Raw genomic sequence first — 20,151 nt, forward strand, 5'->3', positions numbered from 1 at the left:
CTCCATTTTTCTTTTTTTTTTTTTTTTGCTGGAAGCTCCGTCAATACCCGCCAACCATTAAGACACATCATGCAGCCAGGCCTCTCGGCTTGCGGCCACACCGCCCTGAACACCCTCAATCTCGTCAGACCTCGGAAGCTGAACGGGGCAGTGCCTGTTCAGTACTTGCATGGGAGACCTGCTGGAAATAAAAGGTGCTGCAAGCATCTTACGTCTCCTGAGTAACTTCATCGTAGCTCTTAATACTCTCTTTCTGTCTGGAAGAGATATAATTGAAGAATTGTACACGTACCCGGCTACTTTCAACACCCTTTGCTGCACTGATATTTTTCCCTCCATTTTTCTTTTTTCTGTTTTTGTTGCTGGCAGTTCCGTCAATACCCGCCAGCCATTAAGAGACATCATGCAGGAAGGCCTCTCGGCTTGCGGCCACACCGTCCTGAACGCGCCCGATCTCGTCAGATCTCGGAATTTAAACGGGGCAGGGCTTGGTCAGTACTTTTATGGGTGACCTTCTGGAAATACGAGGTGCTGCAAACTTTTTACGTCTCCTGGGTAACTTCATCGTAGCTCTTAATTCTCTCTTTCAGTCTGGAGGAGATATAATTGAAGAGTTGTACACGTACCTGGCTACTTTCAACACCCTTTGCTGCACTGATATTTTTACCACCATTTCTCTTTTTTTTTATTTGCTGGATGTTCTGTCACAACCCGCCAACCATTAAGAGACATCATGCAGCCAGGCCTCTCGGCTTGCAGCCACACCGTCCTGAACGCCCCCGATCTCATCAGATCTTGGAATTTAAACGGGGCAGGGCCTGGTCAGGACTTGGATGGGTGACCTCCTGGAAATGCCAGGTGCTGCAAGCTTTTTACGTCTCCTGGGTAACTTCATCGTAGCTCTTAATACTCTCTTTCTGTCTGGAGGAGATATAATTGAAGAATTGTACACGTACCCGGCTACTTTCAAAACCCATTACTGCACTGATATTTTTCCCTCCATTTTTCTTTTTCTTTATTTATTTATTTATTTTTTTGCTGGAAGTTCCGTCAATACCCGTCAGCCTTTAAGAGACATCATGCAGCCAGGCCTCTTGGCTTGCGGCCACATTGTCCTGAACGCGCCCGATCTCGTCAGATCTCGGAAGCTAAACGGGGCAGGGCCTGATCAGTACTTGGATGGGAGACCTCCAGGAAATACCTGGTACTGCAAGCTTTTAACGTCTCCTGGGAAACTTCATCGTAGCTCTTAATACTCTCTATCTGTCTGGAGGTGTTATAATTGAGGAATTGTACATGTACCCGGCTACTTTCAACAGCCTTTGCTGCACTGGTATTTTTCCCTCTATTTTTCTTTTTTTTTTTGCTGGCAGTTCCGTCAATACCCGCCAGCCTTTAAGAGACATCATGCAGCCAGGCCTCTCGGCTTGCGGCCACACCGTCCTGAACGCGCCCGATCTCGTCAGATCTCGGAATTTAAACGGGGCAGGGCCTGGTCAGTACTTTTATAGGTGACCTTCTGGAAATACGAGGTGCTGCAAACTTTTTACGTCTCCTGGGTAACTTCATCGTAGCTCTTAATTCTCTCTTTCTGTCTGGAGGAGATATAATTGAAGAGTTGTACACGTACCTGGCTACTTTCAACACCCTTTACTGCACTGATATTTTTACCACCATTTCTCTTTTTTTTTATTTGCTGGATGTTCCGTCACAACCCGCCAACCATTAAGAGACATCATGCAGCCAGGCCTCTCGGCTTGCAGCCACACCGTCCTGAACGCCCCCGATCTCATCAGATCTTGGAATTTAAACGGGGCAGGGCCTGGTCAGTACTTGGATGGGTGACCTCCTTGAAATGCCAGGTGCTGCAAGCTTTTTACGTCTCCTGGGTAACTTCATCGTAGCTCTTAATACTCTCTTTCTGTCTGGAGGAGATATAATTGAAGAATTGTACACGTACCCGGCTACTTTCAAAACCCATTACTGCACTGATATTTTTCCCTCCATTTTTCTTTTTCTTTATTTATTTTTTATTTTTTGCTGGAAGTTCCGTCAATACCCGTCAGCCTTTAAGAGACATCATGCAGCCAGGCCTCTTGGCTTGCGGCCACATTGTCCTGAACGCGCCCGATCTCGTCAGATCTCGGAAGCTAAACGGGGCAGGGCCTGATCAGTACTTGGATGGGAGACCTCCAGGAAATACCTGGTGCTGCAAGCTTTTAACGTCTCCTGGGAAACTTCATCGTAGCTCTTAATACTCTCTATCTGTCTGGAGGTGTTATAATTGAGGAATTGTACATGTACCCGGCTACTTTCAACAGCCTTTGCTGCACTGGTATTTTTCCCTCTATTTTTCTTTTTTTTTTTGCTGGCAGTTCCGTCAATACCCGCCAGCCTTTAAGAGACATCATGCAGCCAGGCGTCTCGGCTTGCGGCCACACCATCCTGAACGCGCCCGATCTCGTCAGATCTCGGAAGCTAAACGGGGCAGGACCTGGTCAGTACTTGATTGTGAGAACTCCTGGAAATACCTAGTGCTGCAAGCTTTTACGTCTCCTGGGTAACTTTATTGTTGCTCTTTATACTCTCTATCTGTCGGGAGGAGATATAATTGAAGTATTATACACGTACCCGTCTACTTTCAACACCCTTTGCTGCACTGATATTTTTCCCTCCATTTTTCTTTTTCTTTTTATTTTTTTATTTTTTTTTGCTGGAAGTTCCGTCAATACCCGCCAGCCTTTAAGAGACATCATGCAGCCAGGTCTCTTGGCTTGCGAACACACAGTCCTGAACGCGCCCGATCTCGGAAGATCTCGGAAACTAAATGGGGCAGGACCTGGTCAGTACTTGGATGGGAGATCTTCTTGAAATACCAGGTGCTGCCAGCTTTTTACGTCTCCTGGGGAACTTCATCGTAGCTCTTAATACTCTCTTTCTGTCTGGAGAATATATAATTGAAGTATTGTACACGTACCCGGCTACTTTCAAAACCCTTTGCTGCACTGGTATTTTTCCCTCTATTTTTCTTTTTTTTTTTTGCTGGCAGTTCCGTCGATACCCGCCAGCCTTTAAGAGACATCATGCAGCCAGGCGTCTCGGCTTGCTGCCACACCATCCTGAACGCGCCCGATCTCGTCAGATCTCGGAAGCTAAACGGGGCATGACCTGGTCAGTACTTGAATGTGAGACCTCCTGGAAATACCTGGTGCTGCAAGCTTTTACGTCTCCTGGGTAACTTTATCGTAGCTCTTAATACTCTCTATCTGTCTGGAAGAGATATAATTGAAGTATTGTACACGTACCCAGCTACTGTCAACCCCCATTGCTGCACTGATATTTTTCCCTCCATTTTTCTATTTATTTATTTTTTATATTTTGCTGGAAGTTCCGTCAATACCCGCCAGCCTTTAAGAGACATCATGCAGCCAGACCTCTTTGTTTGCGGCCACACCGTCCTGAACGTGCCCGATTTCGTCAGATCTCGGTACCTAAACGGGGCAGGGCCTGGTCTGTTCTTGGATGGGAGACCTCCTGGAAATACCAGGTGCTGCAAGCTTTTTACGTCTCCTGGGGAACTTCATCGTAGCTCTTAATACTCTCTTTCTGTCTGGAGGAGATATAATTGAAGAATTGTACACGTACCCAGCTACATTTAACACCCTTTGCTGCACTGATATTTTTCCCTCCATTTTTCTTATTTCTTTTTTTTTTGCTGGAACTTCCGTCAATACCCGCCAGCCTTTAAGAGACTTCATACATCCAGGCCTCTTGGCTTGCGGCCACACCGTCCTGAACGCGCCCGATCTCGTCAGATCTCGGAAGCTGAACGGGGCAGGGCCTGGTCAGTACTTGGATGGGTGACCTCCTGGAAATACCAGGTGCTGCAAGCTTTTTTCGTCACTTGGGTAACTTCATCGTAGCTCTTAATACTCTCTTTCTGTCTGGAGGAGATATAATTGAAGAATTGTACACGTACCCGGCTACTTTCACCACTCTTTGCTGCAGTGATATTTTTCCCTCCATTTTTCTTATTTCTTATTTTTTTTGCTGGAAGTTCCATCAATACCCGCCAGCCTTTAAGAGACATCATGCAGCCAGACCTCTTTGTTTGCGGCCACACCGTCCTGAACGTGCCCGATTTCGTCAGATCTCGGTACCTAAACGGGGCAGGGCCTGGTCTGTTCTTGGATGGGAGACCTCCTGGAAATACCAGGTGCTGCAAGCTTTTTACGTCTCCTGGGGAACTTCATCGTAGCTCTTAATACTCTCTTTCTGTCTGGAGGAGATATAATTGAAGAATTGTACACGTACCCGGCTACTTTCAACACCCTTTCCTGCACTGATATTTTTCCATCCATTTTTCTATTTTTTTTATTATTTTTTTTTGCTTGAAGTTCCGTCAATACCCGCCAGCCTTTAAGAGACATCATGCAGCCAGGCCTCTTGGCTTGAGGCCACACCGTCCTGAATACGAAAGAACTCGTCAGATCTCGGAAGAAAAACTGGGCAGGGCCTGGTCAGTAATTGGATGGGTGACCTCCTGGAAATACCAGGTGCTGCAAGCTTTTTACGTCTCCTGGGTAACTTCAGCGTAGCTCTTAATACTCTCATTCAGTCTGGAGGAGATATAATTGAAGAATTGTACACGTACCCGGCTACTTTCAACACCCTTTGCTGCACTGATATTTTTCCCTCAATTTTTCTATTTTTTTTATTATTTTTTTTTGCTGGAAGTTCCATCAATACCCTCCAGCCTTTAAGAGACATCATGCAGTCAGGCCTCTTGGCTTCCAGCCACACCGTCCTGAACGCGCCTGATCTCGTCAGATCTCGGAAGCTAAACGGGGCAGGGCCTGGTCAGTACTTAGATGGTGACCTCCTGGAAATACCAGGTGCTGCAAGCTTTTTACGTCTCCTGGGTAACTTCATCGTAGCTCTTAATACTCTCTTTCAGTCTGGAGGAGATATAATTGAAGAATTGTACACGTACCCGGCTACTTTCAACACCCTTTCCTGAACTGATATTTTCCACTCCATTTTTATTATTTCTTCTTTTTTTTGCTGGAAGTTCCGTCAATACCCTCCAGCCTTTAAGAGACATCATGCAGCCAGGCCTCTTGGCATGCGGACACATTGTCCTGAACGCGCCAGAACTCATCCGATCTCGGAAGCTAAACGGGGCAGGACCTGGTCAGTACTTGAATGTGAGACCTCCTAGAAATACCTGGTGCTGCAAGCTTTTACGTCTCCTGGGTAACTTCATCGTAGCTCTTTATACTCTCTTTCTGTCTGGAGGAGATATAATTGAAGTATTGTACACGTACCCGGCTACTTTTAACACCCTTTGCTGCACTGATATTTTTCCCTCCATTTTTCTTTTTTCATTTTTTTTTGCTGGAAGTTCTGTCAATACCCTCCAGCCATTTAGAGACATCATGCAGCCAGGCCTCTTGGCTTGCGGCCACACCGTCCTGAACGCGCCCGATCTCGTCAGACCTTGGAAACTAAATGGGCCAGGGCCTGGTTAGTACTTGGATGGGTGACCTCCTGGAAATACCAGGTGATGCAAGCTTTTTACTTATCCTGTGTAACTTCATCGTAGCTCTTAATACTCTCTTTCAGTCTGGAGGAGATATAATTGAAGAATTGTACACGTACCCGGCTACTTTCAACATCCTTTGCTGCACTGATATTTTTCCCTCCATTTTTCTTTTTTCTTTTTTTTTTTGCTGGAAGGTCCGTCAAAACCCGCCCGCCTTTAAGAGACATCATGCTGCCAGGCCTCTCGGCTTGCGGCCACGCCGTCCTGAACGCGACCGATCTCATCAGATCTCGGAAGCTAAACAGGGCAGGGCCTGGTCAGTACTTGGATGGGTGACCTCCTGGAAATACCAGGTGCTGCAAGCTTTATACGTCTCCTGGGTAACATCATCGTAGATCTTAATACTCTCTTTCTGTCTTGAGGAGATATAATTGAAGAAATGTACACGTACCCGGCTACTTTCAACACCCTTTGCTGAACTGATATTTTTCCCTCCATTTTTCTTTTTTTATTTGCTGGAAGTTCCGTCAACACCCGTCAGCCTTTAAGAGACATCATGCAGCCAGGCCTCTCGGCTTGCGGCTACACCGTCCTGGACGCACCCCGTCTCGTCAGATCTCGGAAGCTAAACGGGGCATGGCCTGGTCAGTACTTGGATGGGAGATCTCCTAGAAATACCAGGTGCTGCAAGCTTCTTACGTCTCCTGGGTAACTTCATCGTAGTTCTTAATACTCTCTTTCTGTCTGGAGGAGATATAATTGAAGAATTGTACACGTTCCCGGCTACTTTCAACACCCTTTCCTGCACTGTTATTTTTCCCTCCATTTTTTTATTTTTTTATTTTTTATTTTTTGCTGGAAATTCCGTCAATACCCGCCAGCCTTTAAGAGACATCATGCAGCCAGGCATCTCGGCTTGCGGCCACACCGTCCTGAACGTGCCCGATTTCGTCAGACCTTGGAAACTAAACGGGCCAGGGCCTGGTTAGTACTTGGATGGGTGACCTCCAGGAAATACCAGGTGATGCAAGCTTTTTACGTCTCCTGGGTAACTTCATCGTAGCTCTTAATACTCTTTATCTGTCTGGAGGAGATATAATTGAAGTATTGTACACTTTGTCTTAGGGACAGTCTGGCTAGCAGTGACTGAGTGGTTGACAGACGACAAGCAACGGAATGTACGTGCTCTGTGATGTCATAGCAGTCAGCTGAGAGAGGCTCGTGATGTCATCGCTGAGCTGTCTGTCTGTCTGTCTGTCTCTCTCTCTCTCTCTCTCTCTCTCTTCCTCTCAATTCAATTCATTTGTATTGTCAAAGCAATTGGACATACATACATACATACATATATATATATATATATATATATATATATATATATATATATACATACATACATCCATACATGCTAGAAAGTCATTACTATGTTATCTTAAAGGCTAACTAAGCAGAACATATATCATTATAGAACAGAGTTCATAGGTCAACACATGGTTTTAGGGAACAGGCACGTAGGTCGTACCGTTTGACAATGTCTCCAAGGTTCTCATCGTAAATAACAAACAGAAATCAAACTATCTTCTGGGCTGACCTTCTAGCTTGACCGTATCTTTCTTAAGTATACAAGAGAGAAAAACAGGTGTAAGAAAATAATTTCTAATTTTCCTTCTACACATATATACATACATACATACATATGTAGCGTTATGTTGGGTGTATTTGGATAAGAGCATTTGGGCTCTGAGCTGAAGCACTGATCTAAAGAAGACCTCTCCCCCCCAAAGTTATCAGATTTCCTTAGCTCATCAGCTTGGAACTGGTTTGCATCAAAGTGACAGTTTTGGGGAGGATGGCACCGAGAAGAGGCCAAATAGTTTGGAATTCTGCTATGAGATGTCTGGAGAAAGGGGCCTGTAGGTGATAAAAACTCTTTGAAGTGGATGAGAGCCGAAATCCCGACATAGAGCTACGAACCCAGGCCAACCGGCATTTCCAAAAGATGGCATGGATTGACATCAGTCATAAATAAAGCCTCCCTCCAATAGGACACTGGGGGCTGAAACCGAAATCCAATCTCAAGAACTCAGGGACCAATCACCTACTGATCTGACAGACTATAAGGAACAGCGGACAGTCTTTCTCTCTCTCTCTCTCTCACCTGAACCAGAAACTCGCTGCCACAGCTCAACCTGTAGCTCTGTTGCCAGAACCGGAATCAGAAACCAACCAAGTCTTTGCCGGCAACAGAACAGTTAAACTGGGAGAAGGAGATTGAGCGAAGAATTATTTTAAAGGACTTTATTAAATAAATAACTTCACAGACCCACCTGATCAGTGGAGTTTTACAGCTGGACAATTGACTAAGTCGACTGAATACGAAAGTGTCAGTCACTTAAATAGCTATTTGAGTCTTAAGAAACTTGACCCTTGGAACAAACAGGGCCCTGCTTTCCTCAAAGACTTTGTCTTCAAGTAACTATGGTGGAACCCTGCTTACAAAGAAGATTTTGTGCACAACCTTGGAGCCTTCAAACCAATGGAAAATCTGTTTGGAAAAGACTCTACATTCGCGAAACCCCAACTTCCAGGTGCATCGACTGAGTGGAAGTTCTTGGACAAAGCCGAACCGGACTGCCTTTGTTCCAAACCACACGGACCTCGTGCCGTGTGCTGTTATCTGAGCCCGAAGCCAGAGAGGCCTCTCTGCGACGAAGTTCACATAAGTTTAACAGTTTGGAGTTTGTGATTCATGACATTTGAGAAATCAATTAGAAATGTTAATCTGTGATTCATAACTCTAGAATGTGTAATATCATTTAGTTTTCTTAAATATAAATGTGAGTTGCATTAAACTGTTTTGTTGATAATTTTAGAAATAAAATCTGTCAACGCCGAGAAATATCTTCTCATTCCTGTTTAACTGTTTAGTCTGAAATTGACACAAGTTAATAGACATTAGATTATAGGTGGCCCTGCCTATCCTTAATCATTGAATAATAATCAGTTAAGGGAAATTGTGGTAACAAATAGGATCTTTCTCGGCACCTAAACGTAAATGAGACTGATATATATATAACGAGAAGTTACCTGACATAAATACTAACCTGCGTAGTAATAATACTAACGAGAGACTCACCTTCGTCTTACTAACCGGTATTGTAGTCAATGTGTTTATAACCTTTTTTGTTTAACGATTTGTTAAACGGAATGTACGTGCTCTGTGATGTCATAGCAGTAAGCTGAGAGAGGCTCGTCATGTCATCGCTGAGCTGGCTGGCTGGCTCTCTGTGTGTGTGTGTGTGTGTGTGTGTGTGTCTCTCTGTCTGTCTGTCTGTCTGTCTCTCTCTCTCTCTCTTACTCTCTCTCTCTCCCTCTCAATTCAATTCATTTGTATTGTCAAAGCAATTGGACATGCATACATACATACATACATATATATGGAAAATAAACAATATGTGTACATCTCTTTCTGCATTAGTGGTGCCCTCACAGATGTGCAAGTTACATGACAGACAGACAGACAGACACACACACACTTTCACACACAGACAGACAGACACAGACACACACACACATACTTTGACAGACAGACAGACAGACACACGCATATTATGGGTCTTTGTTGGGTAGTGAAATGGGTAGCATCAGTCGCAGTGTGGGTAATGTCAGGGAGCCAATCATAGTCCCCGTTATTTGCATATCGTGGCGCAAAGCATTCTGGGAAAAGCAACTAAACACGTTTAGTCATGTATTTGTCCATAGTTTACACATGAGATGAAAGAGACAGTATGACGTGTTGAGCACCTAGGATTCCTCATGTGTATGTGAGGGGCAGAGGAACCGGATCCCAAGTGTGCGTCCCAGGTGCTATAGGTTTCAAAGCATGCAGGGGAATAGGCACCCCACCCTGACACCTATAGAAGACTGGATAGGGAGATATAAATAGCAATGGGGAGACTCTTGTACTTGGTGTGGCTCTATCCATATAGTGGGGCCAGCAGGTGCAGCAATAGAAGCTCAGCCTGGGGAGACTGGATTTAGCATTTCCTCTCCATTTTGATAACTATCCATAATCATTTCTGCAAAATACTTCTATGATACCTATGTATGTTTTTTACTTGTACTATATTATACTATCAAGTATCAGTGTACACATACAATGTGACCTGTTACATTAATACAGAGGCCACGGAAGGCCAGATCACTAATAGCCACTGTCCCCTGATATTACACTTTTTTACAATCACTTTGGCACTCATTTCAGAACCTTGATGTCATTTTTCAAAACTCTAGACACTAAACTCACACCCGATGATCAAAATGCACATTTTTCAAAACTCTAACACTTTTTTACAATTGCTTGGATACAATACACATCAACCTCAGATCATTTGTTCATTGAACTAAAATGACACAACTTAACATCAAAGTATTACCATTTCAAAATGCAATTCACACATTACATCTGAGATCACTGTCTATTCATTTCATTACAAAGATCTAACTATCAATTGATACAGCTGCTCAAAATGATAAGTGACTGTTGCATTACTCTTAATGCATAATTTTATGGAAACTGACAAACAATATTCCATGTTTCGATCATGAAAGTTTCAGGATAATGAGATCCATTGACATCAATAAATGAGGAGCATGAACCAGTTGGACTACATTATCTATGGATGTAATATTTCATCATCATTCATCATCATGTAGCACTTTTCCACACCATGTTTGCAGTGTGGAAGGAAAGTTAGAATTTTTTTCTCTAATACCTGTTTTTCTCTCTTGTATACTTAAGAAAGATAAGGTCAAGCTAGAAGGTCAGGCCAGAAGGTAGTTTGATTTCTGTTTGTTATTTACGATGAGAATCTTGGAGACAATGTCAAACAGTATGATTGAAGTGCCTGCTCCCTAATCCATGTGTTGATCTATGAACTCTGTCCTATAATGATATAAATTCTGCTTAGCTAACTTTTAAGATAACATAGTAATGACTTTCTGATTATAACCAGCTCTTTGATTTTTGTGTATAAAAGCTCTGACTGTTAAAATGAAGGCAGAGCGACTTTGGGATCTACTTGAGTCACTGTTCCTCTCCACGCTGCGTGTATTAAAGGCATTGCAACTAACGCTCCAACCTGGTTGAAGATGATTGTTCTTCCACATCAGATTTGACATTACTGTATGTATGCAGGCCCTTGTAATTGCTTTTCCAATACTGCCAACTGGTTATTGATGATTGATTTCACATTGTGGTACGAGTATCGAGTGAAATGAGTGCTATCCACCCCAGCAACACAGTGATAACATGGAGCCGGCAAGTCATCCAGGTCACAATAGAGGTCAAGCAGTGGGAGGAGGAAGACGTGGTGGTCAAAGGAATGGAAGGGGACATGCACCCCTTCTGAGAGGTGGTCGTGGGCCTCGTCATAGAGGAGGGCTTAGGCCTCACCAGAGAGGCAGCCATGGGCCTAATTTGAGAGGTGTTGGGGGAACGTGGTAGAGGACAAGGCCACGGACCAGACAGCGGCAGCAACAGCAAATAGTGTCCAGTGAAATCCGAGAAATAGTTGTAGAGCATGTTGTAAATCATGGCATGACCATGACTGAGGCAGCTACAATGATTCAATCAAACCTCAGAATCAACTCAGGATCAACTGTGGCCTCAATCATCAGAAATTTCCGTACTGAGAAGCGGCAAGTCTTCAGCATGCACTAAACATTAGGCTACTCTCAATTGTCAAATGACTGTATACTGCATACCAATGTGTAGCACAGAGTATAGTGTGCCTTTTGAAAGAAATGCAGACAGAGTGAAGCAGCTGATGACTGAGTATGTTCAGGTATGTTCAGTTTCAAGATGCCTCTTGTGAAAAATGGTTGTGAGAACCTGAACCTGAACACAGGGCTGATGGAAATTCAGAAGTACAGTAATCAATCCTTTGTTTTACACTAAGCCAGGTGAGGAACACTGCAGTTGACATTTTACTGTAGTTTTGTTCTTTTTTGTAGCTAATTATTGTTGCATGGCTTCAAAGAAACCTATGGTGTGATTTGATTGTATTGCATCAATACATTTCAGATTTTGTTCAATGATTCCACTGTGTCTGTAGTATTCTCTCTACTAGTCCTTTTACAGTGATGTATTTATGTGTAGTACCATAATGAAACATGTATCACATATTTTGTACTACAATATTTAATGATTGTACGAACAACTACACAGTGAATCTATCGGTATCTTCTGTGTGGGTGATCTAAATAAATGTTACTATGGTATTTCATGATAAATGAATTATTTGAACCAACAAGTCTGCAAGTGCAAGGTTTCTTTAAAGATATGAATGCACAATGCAATGTTTTGAACATTGGACAGCCTGTGTTACAAGTGATGACCGTTTTGAGTTTTGTGTCTAGAGTTTTGAAAAATGACATCAAGGTTCTGAAATGAGTGACAAAGTGATTGTAAAAAACTGTATATTCATCCTATTTAATGTGCTCTTTTAAAATGTACTTTTCTTTTTTATGTTGCCATTTCTGTTCTACCAATGTTTCAGTTGTTAGCCAAAGATTGACAGAGTACATCTCATACACACAGGCCAGACAGCAAGGATTTCTTTTTGAAATTCAATTACAAATGCTGCATGAACTCATCAATACGATTAGAGATCCTGAAAGCAATATAACTAACTCACTCTACAGCATCTCATTAGCAGTGAAAAGAAACCAAGAAAGTTGGGACAGTCGACTGTTTACCACTATGTAACATCACCTTTTCTTTTCATAACACTTATTAAGCACTTGGGCACTGAAGACACCACTTGGTTAAGTTTAGCAAGCGGGATTTCCCCCCATTCATCCATTATGCATTTCCTCAGCTGCGCAACTGCACAGGGCCTTCGTTGTCTTAATTTGCACTTCATAGTGCGCCACACATTCTCAATTCGGAGACAGGTCAGGACTGCAGGCAGGCCATGCTAGCACCCGCACTCTCTGCCTACGCAACCATGCGCTTGAAATCTGGGCAGAATGTGGTTTGGCGTTATCCTGCTGAAAAATGCAGGTACGTCCCTGGAAAAGACGATGTCTGGATGGCAGCATATGTTGCTCCAAAATGTGTACATCTCTTTCTGCAAAAATGGTGCCCTCACAGATGTGCGAGTTACATGACAGACAGACACTCATACACACTGTCACACCCACACACACACACACACTTTCACAGACAGACACACGCACACACACTCACTTTCACACAGAGACAGACACACAAACACAGAGACAGACACACACACACTCACTTTCACACAGAGACACACAAACACATACACTTTCACACAGACACACACACACATACATACATACATACATACATATATAAGGAAAAGAAACAATACATTTAAAAATCACAAAAAGATGTAATAAAGTACAGAAAATCTAAATGTAATAAAATGTGATCTTTAATACACACAAATATGTATGGCTGGTCGGATGCGTCTTGGACTCGGGTTCCTCTTCATTACGTATAATGCTTTTGCCTTTTGCTATAGCTTTCCGTGGAGGGGATCGTGGGTGAGTTTGTACCATTCTTGGGAGGCTCTGCCTTGTTGGGGCGGAGCTGTGATCCAGGTGAACAGCAGATCGGACATAGGTGGGCATGTGGGCGGAGGAGGAAGGCCGGTCAAGCAAATAAGCTTGCTAAGGTACGCAGCAGCAGCAAGCAGCCCCACCATCCAGTCAGCCAGCCAGTCTGGCTGGCAGTGACTGAGTGGTTGACAGACGGCAAGCAACGGAATGTACGTGCTCTGTGATGTCATAGGAGTCACCTGAGAGAGATGTTTGTGATGTCATCGCTGAGCTGGCTGGCTCTGTGTGTCTTGCTGGCTGTGTGTGTGTGTGTGAGAGAGAGAGAGACTTTTTGACTTTTATCAGACTTCATTGCCTGTTTGCAACACGCAATAATTCATACAAAAGAAAATAAATAAATAAATAAAAAATAGTGTTCCCCTTTGTTTGTCTCCCCCCAACAAGCATTAACTCCGCCACTGATCTGTACACTTTTAAAGAAAGCAACCCAATACACACAACAAAACAACCATCAAATACTAAACCCTATAAATGAATTACATAATAAAAACCAACTCCCCGTCATACAATTCACAAAGGGCATCATTAATACACCAGACCTGTTCAAAACTCTCCAAATCATTCATCAGCCTGTAATAGTTAAACTCTAGTCTGACTCTGCACTTGACCAGCATGGCAAACACTCTCACTGCATCCTCACTGCCCTCCCCACACACTCTGTTCTTCCTAGTCTTATAGACGGCCATTTTAGCCTGGCCCAGCAAGAAGTTTACCAGCTGGTCCACATGTTTGGTCCTTCTGGTGTATCGCGCCCCTAAAATAAAAACCTTTGTGTTAAAAATCAGGTTAAGATCAGTAAAAAGACGAGTTAAAAGACTAAAAATGGGTGACAACCGAGAGCAAGTGCTGAAACAGTGAAACACGGTCTCTCTCTGAGCACAGAATGGGCAGGCGTCGGACACAGCAGGGTTAAGAACAGTAATAAAAGAATTGACAGCAATAATGGTGTGTAACACCCTCCACTGCAGATTGCCAGCTCTCTTATTGAGGGGGGCTTGTACAGGCTTCTCCAGGCGGGCGCAGTGTCTTCCCCCAGCCCCAGCCTGTAAAGTAATTTTAGGAATCACAAAGAAACAGTTGAAAGTGCTAAATAAGTATTTTGATGCACCATATTAATTTAGGAAATTTACATGTTGTTTTTCATCAGCTTCTGTATCTGATGGCTCCACATCACTGGCTGGATTGACAGCAACGACACTCTAAAAAAAGAAGTGTTAAGTTTGAGCATTCAGGACTTGTTTTGAAGATCCTGAATATCACTGGTCCACAATTTATCTGTGAAACTATGGGTTAATCTCCATATACAAAATACTTTTCACACACACTTTAAATTTACAACTAAATTTACATGTTGATGTCTTTCGTCAGCTTCTGTATTTGATGGCTCAATATAACTGGTTGCATTAACAGCAACGGCACACTACAAGAAAATAACATTATATTTAAACATTCAGGACTGGTTTAGCATCACCTCGAATATCCCTAGCCCTTGAGGTCGATTGTTATTGTGGTCTTCAAGACCAGTGCTTCTCAACCTTAGTCCTGGAGGAGGCCCACTGTCTGCTGATTTTCATTACAACAACATTGTAGGTTATATCAGTGACTGTGGTCCTAAAGTACCCCTATGCCTGCTGTTTTTTTTCCAGTTGAGCTCTTACTTACCTAATTGGCTTAACTGAAGCCATTTAACCCTTTTCCCAGGTCTTTGGTTGTTGATGAGTTACAAAGAGCTGGATTGTGGCCCGCCATGACTGGAAGTGAAGAACACTCACTCTAGGCCTTTAACTTAATGTTCATATGTAGGGGCCTATCCATCTGATTTGTTTTTGCACATTTATTAACAGAAAAATTGATGGTACGTGAAATCATCTGAGCTGAAAAATATAATGTTCCACCAATAATAAAATAAATGTATTAATTAAAATTATAGAGATAATAGAATGTTCACAGATTATTAGTTCAGAAAACAAAATATTTTTTTATATCTTAAATAGAATTAACACTCAAATCAGTTGTAGGGTAAACAAGGTCTATTTTTTGGATTGATTTTATAATTATACATGTATGGCTGCATGAAGCTTACCTGAGAATCTGATATTTTAGTAACTTTGTTGCTTCTTGTTGGGTAGTCCACGTTTGCCGCCGTTCTTTTTCTGTAAATGTAAATCAAAAGGCAATAATTACATACTGTAATTAAAATACAAAAAGTATAAACATTGTATTATTATTTTTGTATCCTGTTTCTCCATCTCGATGCTGTTCTTTTTGGAATTGCATATCTAGGTTTACTTAAATACTGTTTATAAGATTGTAAACTCATCATCCAAATTTCTTCATTTGCCAAACTTTATGTAGTGCGCTTGCAGTTTCAGAAGAAGAAAAAAAACTGTAACAGATGGGATATGTAGTACTTTATACTCGAGTGGTCTATGCGATTACACCCTGTTGGTGTTATTAAGAACGCCAAGTACCAGAATGCAGAGCGGGACTGTTTTTTGTGCCGTGACTTGTCGGGGGAAAAACGCGCAGAAAAAACGGACGAGAAGGTGAAGGTAGTATGGCGGTGATGCACGCGTTGGTGAAGTGGGAAAGCGGGGTCGACAAAGACTCTTACAGCGTGATTCCCACTGCTTGCTTTCGCAATTTTGATTTATTCAGCATTGCTGATGATGACGAAGAGACGACTCGAAACTTCAGAGCAGAGTGGAGAGACACGAACAAACCTCCAAAAGGTGGATGGCCTGTCCATGAAGCGCAGATCATTATGACTGGTAACAATGTTTATTTAAAAAAAAAAAACATTAAAGTCTTTACATGCTATTTGATATATACAATCACAGTATATTTGAAATGAATGTTTAAGTTATTAATGTGTTGTACTTCTAACATACTCTTATAACATGGTAGGTGGTGGTGAGGGCACTAAAAACTCGTCATACATGACTGGCATTTGTAAGAACGATTTATTGTGTGTTGTGCTTTACAATAAAATCCCCCAAATCACAAAATAAATTAAACCAGATATAATTTAACTTCAGTTTTGATTCAGTGTTGGCTGTTCATCTTAATTTGTATGGTCAAAGCACAGTATTTTTATGACAAATAAATATAATCCCCAAATATCTGTGGACATAATGCAGGGTTTTATTTATTTTATTTTTATTTTAGGAAAAGAAGGCGAACTAAGAAGAAAACTTAATGACCTAACAAAAATGCCCTGTCCTAAAATGAAGACAGTACCTAAACCAAACAAAAAACTTCAAATTTCAGATGATAGTGACCTTGATGAACCACAGTTACCGGTGAGATAATTACTGCAAATATTAAATAAATGTATTGCAGGATTGTGTTTTTTAAATCATTTTCATATATATATATATATATATATTCATTTTAAACTCTTTTTCTCTCTGAATACAGCACAAAATAAGAAAGAAAACCGATGGAGCTTCAAGAATTAGATCCCGTCATATTCTACAGACATTTAAAGAGTCCAGTGAAGTTGAGCTACAGCAAAACGTTAAGCAGCTCGAAAAGGAAAACACAAGACTTAAAATTGAAAACCAATGTCTTCGAAACCGTATGGTTGATGGTAAGTTTTTTTATTTATAGCAAATAATTCCTTACCTTGATAAATGTTATTCTTCAGTAATTTAGATTCCAGAGTAATGTATTATAGTTGATCATACTGAAGTAATCTAGAACCACAATACAGACTCTTAATGTGCACTGTCTAATAGTTTAATAATACTGATTATTAAATAAAGTTTTTCAACATAACTTCATAATCCTACATTAATGACTATATGCATTACATTAGACCTGGTAATTCTTGTATTTTATCTCTTTTATTTTTTTCGTAGCTAATGTTAATGACCCACAAAAAGGTCAGTTTGCCAATAACATAGAGCAAGTCTCTCAAGTATAATTGCAGGCATTGATGGTTTTGTTTTCACTTTGTATTAAATATATTACTAGAAATGATTATCATTTAATACTAAGGTTTTTTTCTCCAGAGATTCCAGACCTTTTGGACAATCTGAAAAAAATTGTAACAAAAGCCACATTTATCAGCAATGAAGACAAAAGTGTGTCACCATCAAGTGGTTCTGACAGCCCCACAGCAAATTGTTCTGAATCTGACAAAGAATCACCAAAACAGGTATAACACTCTTGGTCTACAATATTACAAAGACAAGGTAAAAATATATATATTGAAAACAAATATTGGTTGTAAACAATCTAATGATGCTACATTATCAGTTATATTCATAGTTATAGTTGATAATAAGAATGTAATTGAATTATGGGTGTCACAGATTCACTGACTTTATTATGTCTGTAAATTAATAAACTTAGAATTGAGACATACTGTGGTCTTTAATAACACATTTCTGTAACAAAATCACAGCCTTACTGATAATGTATTCCACTTAACATAATATAAGAATAGTTTGGGGATAAACTTGTTTTTTATTTACCATTGTCTTTTAGGTGGAAAAGTTCCCAGGCACTGGAGTTTACATTGACAAACTGTCCTGGATCCTTGCAGAGAGGTGCAGCACGAATACGTCATATGCAAGAACCCTGACGGTTGCTGTCTTTGACTTTCCAACATTACTAAAGAGCAATCTTCGTGGTGGTGGCAGCAAGAGAGATCCAACTTCGGAGACATTAAGATCCTCATTGATGTTATTGAGGATCATATACAGCTGCCTTCGGAAGGACACGACGTGTTTCAGTTGCGGGGCTTTGCAGCCCAGCGGGACCCTCTTAATGCCGGACATCAGCTGCCCGAGCCGGTGCGGATGAACGGAGGGACGTTAGACAGCGTTACCTTCCGGGCAGGAGCAGCGAGCGGCAACACCGGGGTGAAAGTGTCGTCTAACACTGTGCCATTAGCCACTAGCTGATTGAGCAGATCAGTGGTTTTTAAGAAGATAACAATGGCAGCAGACTTGATATTTTCACACCCTGCTACCTCCCCAACCGCTAACACACACTGCTCTAGGGGGCAGAACTGCACCGGAGCGATCTTGACTCCATGGCGTCGGGTCAGTTTTTCAAAAGACGCATTCAGGGGGTCCGACCCCCCGACCCGGGAAGAACTACCGGTACTCCCCCCTCCCCTCCCCTGTTCCCCCACAATAAGAAAAGCACTGAAAACAGAAGACAAAATAAACAAACTGAAAAAAGTAAAGCAACAAGAAAACGCAGCCAAAGGACAGAGCTCTCAGCAGCACTCCCGCTCACTGCAGACCCCTCCCACACACTCCCAGCTGAGAGAGAGAGAGAGAGAGAGAGAGAGAGTTAGTGTCTGTCTGTCTCTCTCTCTCTGTAGATGCATCATAGGGAACATATGTAACAATCTCTCTTTTTGTTTACCAAAAATGAGAATGAACGTATTTCAAGTGGGTGTTGCCTTGGTTGGAAACGTTTTAAGATTATTTATGAAGTGTAAAGTGGATTTGTCTCAGTTCTCCGTAGTTTTCAATGTATGTGCCATTCAGTAGCGTTCATGTTACAGATGTGCCCTATGCAGTGGTAGGGTCAATAAAATGTCAGTAAAACTTTATTTTAGCAATTATGGAGGGGAAGAACTGCAAATAGAGGGTCCCCACTAATTATCTAACTTACCAACAACGTTTCAAATTAGGTCTTGCGAAGCTGCCAAATAATGCTGTATAATCGTATGTGTCTTCATACACCGGCTGCTATAGTCTGATAGCTTTGATTATATATACATATTTTCTCGTGAACCACAAATGCTATTTGCTTGATTTTTACAGAGTATGTTATAAATACCATTGTTATGAAGCCTGACAAATTGTATGCTGTAATTATGAATATTTTCAAATCATTTGTTTGTTTTTCCTAACATGTTACAAATGTTCCCTATGTGAAAGATGCATTATATCTTAATAACGTCTAAACAATTAAAGATATACAGATTATTATTTTTGGTAAAGTTATAATACATTGCTATTAACTATGTGTGTCAGTAAAAGTTTAAATTTCCTAAAGGATTTTTATTGATCTTGCAAAATAAGTGTTTAGGGAACATTTGTAACATAGAGGTGGGTTAGCCACCGGCTAAGGGCAGCGGCTCCGGCTCCAGCACCGTCACCATGTCGCTGGAAAAGCGCTAAGTGAGCTCACAGTGAGCTCAGTGTAATGTCTGCTCTGGTGAGCTCACAGTGTGACCTAGTCGTGAGTTCACGTCTTCACTGGGTAGTCCTTGACAACTTAATTGACTCAAATCTTGGGCTTAATTGGTCAAAATGACCATTGGTTGAAGGTACTCAGGGACTGATGTGTAGAGAGACTTATTAAACCTGCAGGATTGTGGTTTTCCCAGATCAGAATTAACCAGATCACCACAAAGGAACATGGTAGGTGCTATTGCAACACAGATTACACAAATACATTGAAATCCAAGTTTGCAGTGGTCCTTGGGCCATTGGGTGGTGATCCAGATCACTTCAGCAGGAATTTTGCAGTGGTCTGGACTACAACTCTCTCTCTCTCTCTCTCTCTCTCTCTCTCTCTCTCTCTCTCAATTCAATGCATTTGAATTGTCAAAGCAATTGGACATGCATACATACATACATACATATACACTCACCTAAAGGATTATTAGGAACACCTGTTCAATTTCTCATTAATGCAATTATCTAACCAACCAATCACATGGCAGTTGCTTCAATGCATTTAGGGGTGTGGTCCTGGTCAAGACAATCTCCTGAACTCCAAACTGAATGTCTGAATGGGAATGAAAGGTGATTTAAGCAATTTTGAGCGTGGCATGGTTGTTGGTGCCAGACGGGCCGGTCTGAGTATTTCACAATCTGCTCAGTTACTGGGATTTTCACGCACAACCATTTCTAGGGTTTACAAAGAATGGTGTGAAAAGGGAAAAACATCCAGTATGCGGCAGTCCGGTGGGCGAAAATGCCTTG

At 41.8% G+C, this 20,151-nt stretch overlaps 3 non-coding genes and 17 pseudogenes across 3 annotated transcripts; all 20 read left to right on the top strand.

Moving 5' to 3' along the window:
- Positions 1 to 87: 87 nt before the first annotated feature.
- LOC136732132 (uncharacterized) lies at positions 88 to 206 on the top strand (annotated as a pseudogene).
- A 215-nt stretch (positions 207 to 421) lies between these two features.
- Positions 422 to 540, top strand: LOC136732502 (uncharacterized; annotated as a pseudogene).
- A 211-nt stretch (positions 541 to 751) lies between these two features.
- On the top strand, positions 752 to 870 carry LOC136732439 (uncharacterized; annotated as a pseudogene).
- A 227-nt stretch (positions 871 to 1,097) lies between these two features.
- On the top strand, positions 1,098 to 1,216 carry LOC136732351 (uncharacterized; annotated as a pseudogene).
- Positions 1,217 to 1,425: 209 nt separating this feature from the next.
- On the top strand, positions 1,426 to 1,544 carry LOC136732539 (uncharacterized; annotated as a pseudogene).
- Positions 1,545 to 1,755: 211 nt separating this feature from the next.
- On the top strand, positions 1,756 to 1,874 carry LOC136732362 (uncharacterized; annotated as a pseudogene).
- Positions 1,875 to 2,099: 225 nt separating this feature from the next.
- Positions 2,100 to 2,218, top strand: LOC136732280 (uncharacterized; annotated as a pseudogene).
- A 209-nt stretch (positions 2,219 to 2,427) lies between these two features.
- Positions 2,428 to 2,546, top strand: LOC136732375 (uncharacterized; annotated as a pseudogene).
- A 555-nt stretch (positions 2,547 to 3,101) lies between these two features.
- LOC136732515 (uncharacterized) lies at positions 3,102 to 3,220 on the top strand (annotated as a pseudogene).
- A 220-nt stretch (positions 3,221 to 3,440) lies between these two features.
- Positions 3,441 to 3,559, top strand: LOC136732516 (uncharacterized; annotated as a pseudogene).
- Positions 3,560 to 3,774: 215 nt separating this feature from the next.
- LOC136732180 (5S ribosomal RNA) lies at positions 3,775 to 3,893 on the top strand. The gene has a single exon (XR_010809817.1). It is a non-coding gene; the product is annotated as a 5S ribosomal RNA (ribosomal RNA).
- Positions 3,894 to 4,109: 216 nt separating this feature from the next.
- LOC136732517 (uncharacterized) lies at positions 4,110 to 4,228 on the top strand (annotated as a pseudogene).
- Positions 4,229 to 4,449: 221 nt separating this feature from the next.
- Positions 4,450 to 4,568, top strand: LOC136732090 (uncharacterized; annotated as a pseudogene).
- Positions 4,569 to 4,789: 221 nt separating this feature from the next.
- LOC136732429 (uncharacterized) lies at positions 4,790 to 4,907 on the top strand (annotated as a pseudogene).
- Positions 4,908 to 5,123: 216 nt separating this feature from the next.
- On the top strand, positions 5,124 to 5,242 carry LOC136732129 (uncharacterized; annotated as a pseudogene).
- A 214-nt stretch (positions 5,243 to 5,456) lies between these two features.
- LOC136732427 (uncharacterized) lies at positions 5,457 to 5,575 on the top strand (annotated as a pseudogene).
- A 216-nt stretch (positions 5,576 to 5,791) lies between these two features.
- On the top strand, positions 5,792 to 5,910 carry LOC136732407 (5S ribosomal RNA). Its single transcript, XR_010809931.1, has one exon. It is a non-coding gene; the product is annotated as a 5S ribosomal RNA (ribosomal RNA).
- Positions 5,911 to 6,119: 209 nt separating this feature from the next.
- Positions 6,120 to 6,238, top strand: LOC136732555 (uncharacterized; annotated as a pseudogene).
- Positions 6,239 to 6,459: 221 nt separating this feature from the next.
- Positions 6,460 to 6,578, top strand: LOC136732421 (uncharacterized; annotated as a pseudogene).
- Positions 6,579 to 13,045: 6,467 nt separating this feature from the next.
- On the top strand, positions 13,046 to 13,160 carry LOC136732151 (U5 spliceosomal RNA). Its single transcript, XR_010809789.1, has one exon. It is a non-coding gene; the product is annotated as a U5 spliceosomal RNA (small nuclear RNA).
- The last annotated feature ends 6,991 nt before the right edge of the window (positions 13,161 to 20,151 follow it).

The sequence above is a fragment of the Amia ocellicauda genome, unplaced genomic scaffold, assembly GCF_036373705.1.
Source record: "Amia ocellicauda isolate fAmiCal2 unplaced genomic scaffold, fAmiCal2.hap1 HAP1_SCAFFOLD_34, whole genome shotgun sequence".
Classification (NCBI taxonomy): Eukaryota; Metazoa; Chordata; class Actinopteri; order Amiiformes; family Amiidae; genus Amia; species Amia ocellicauda.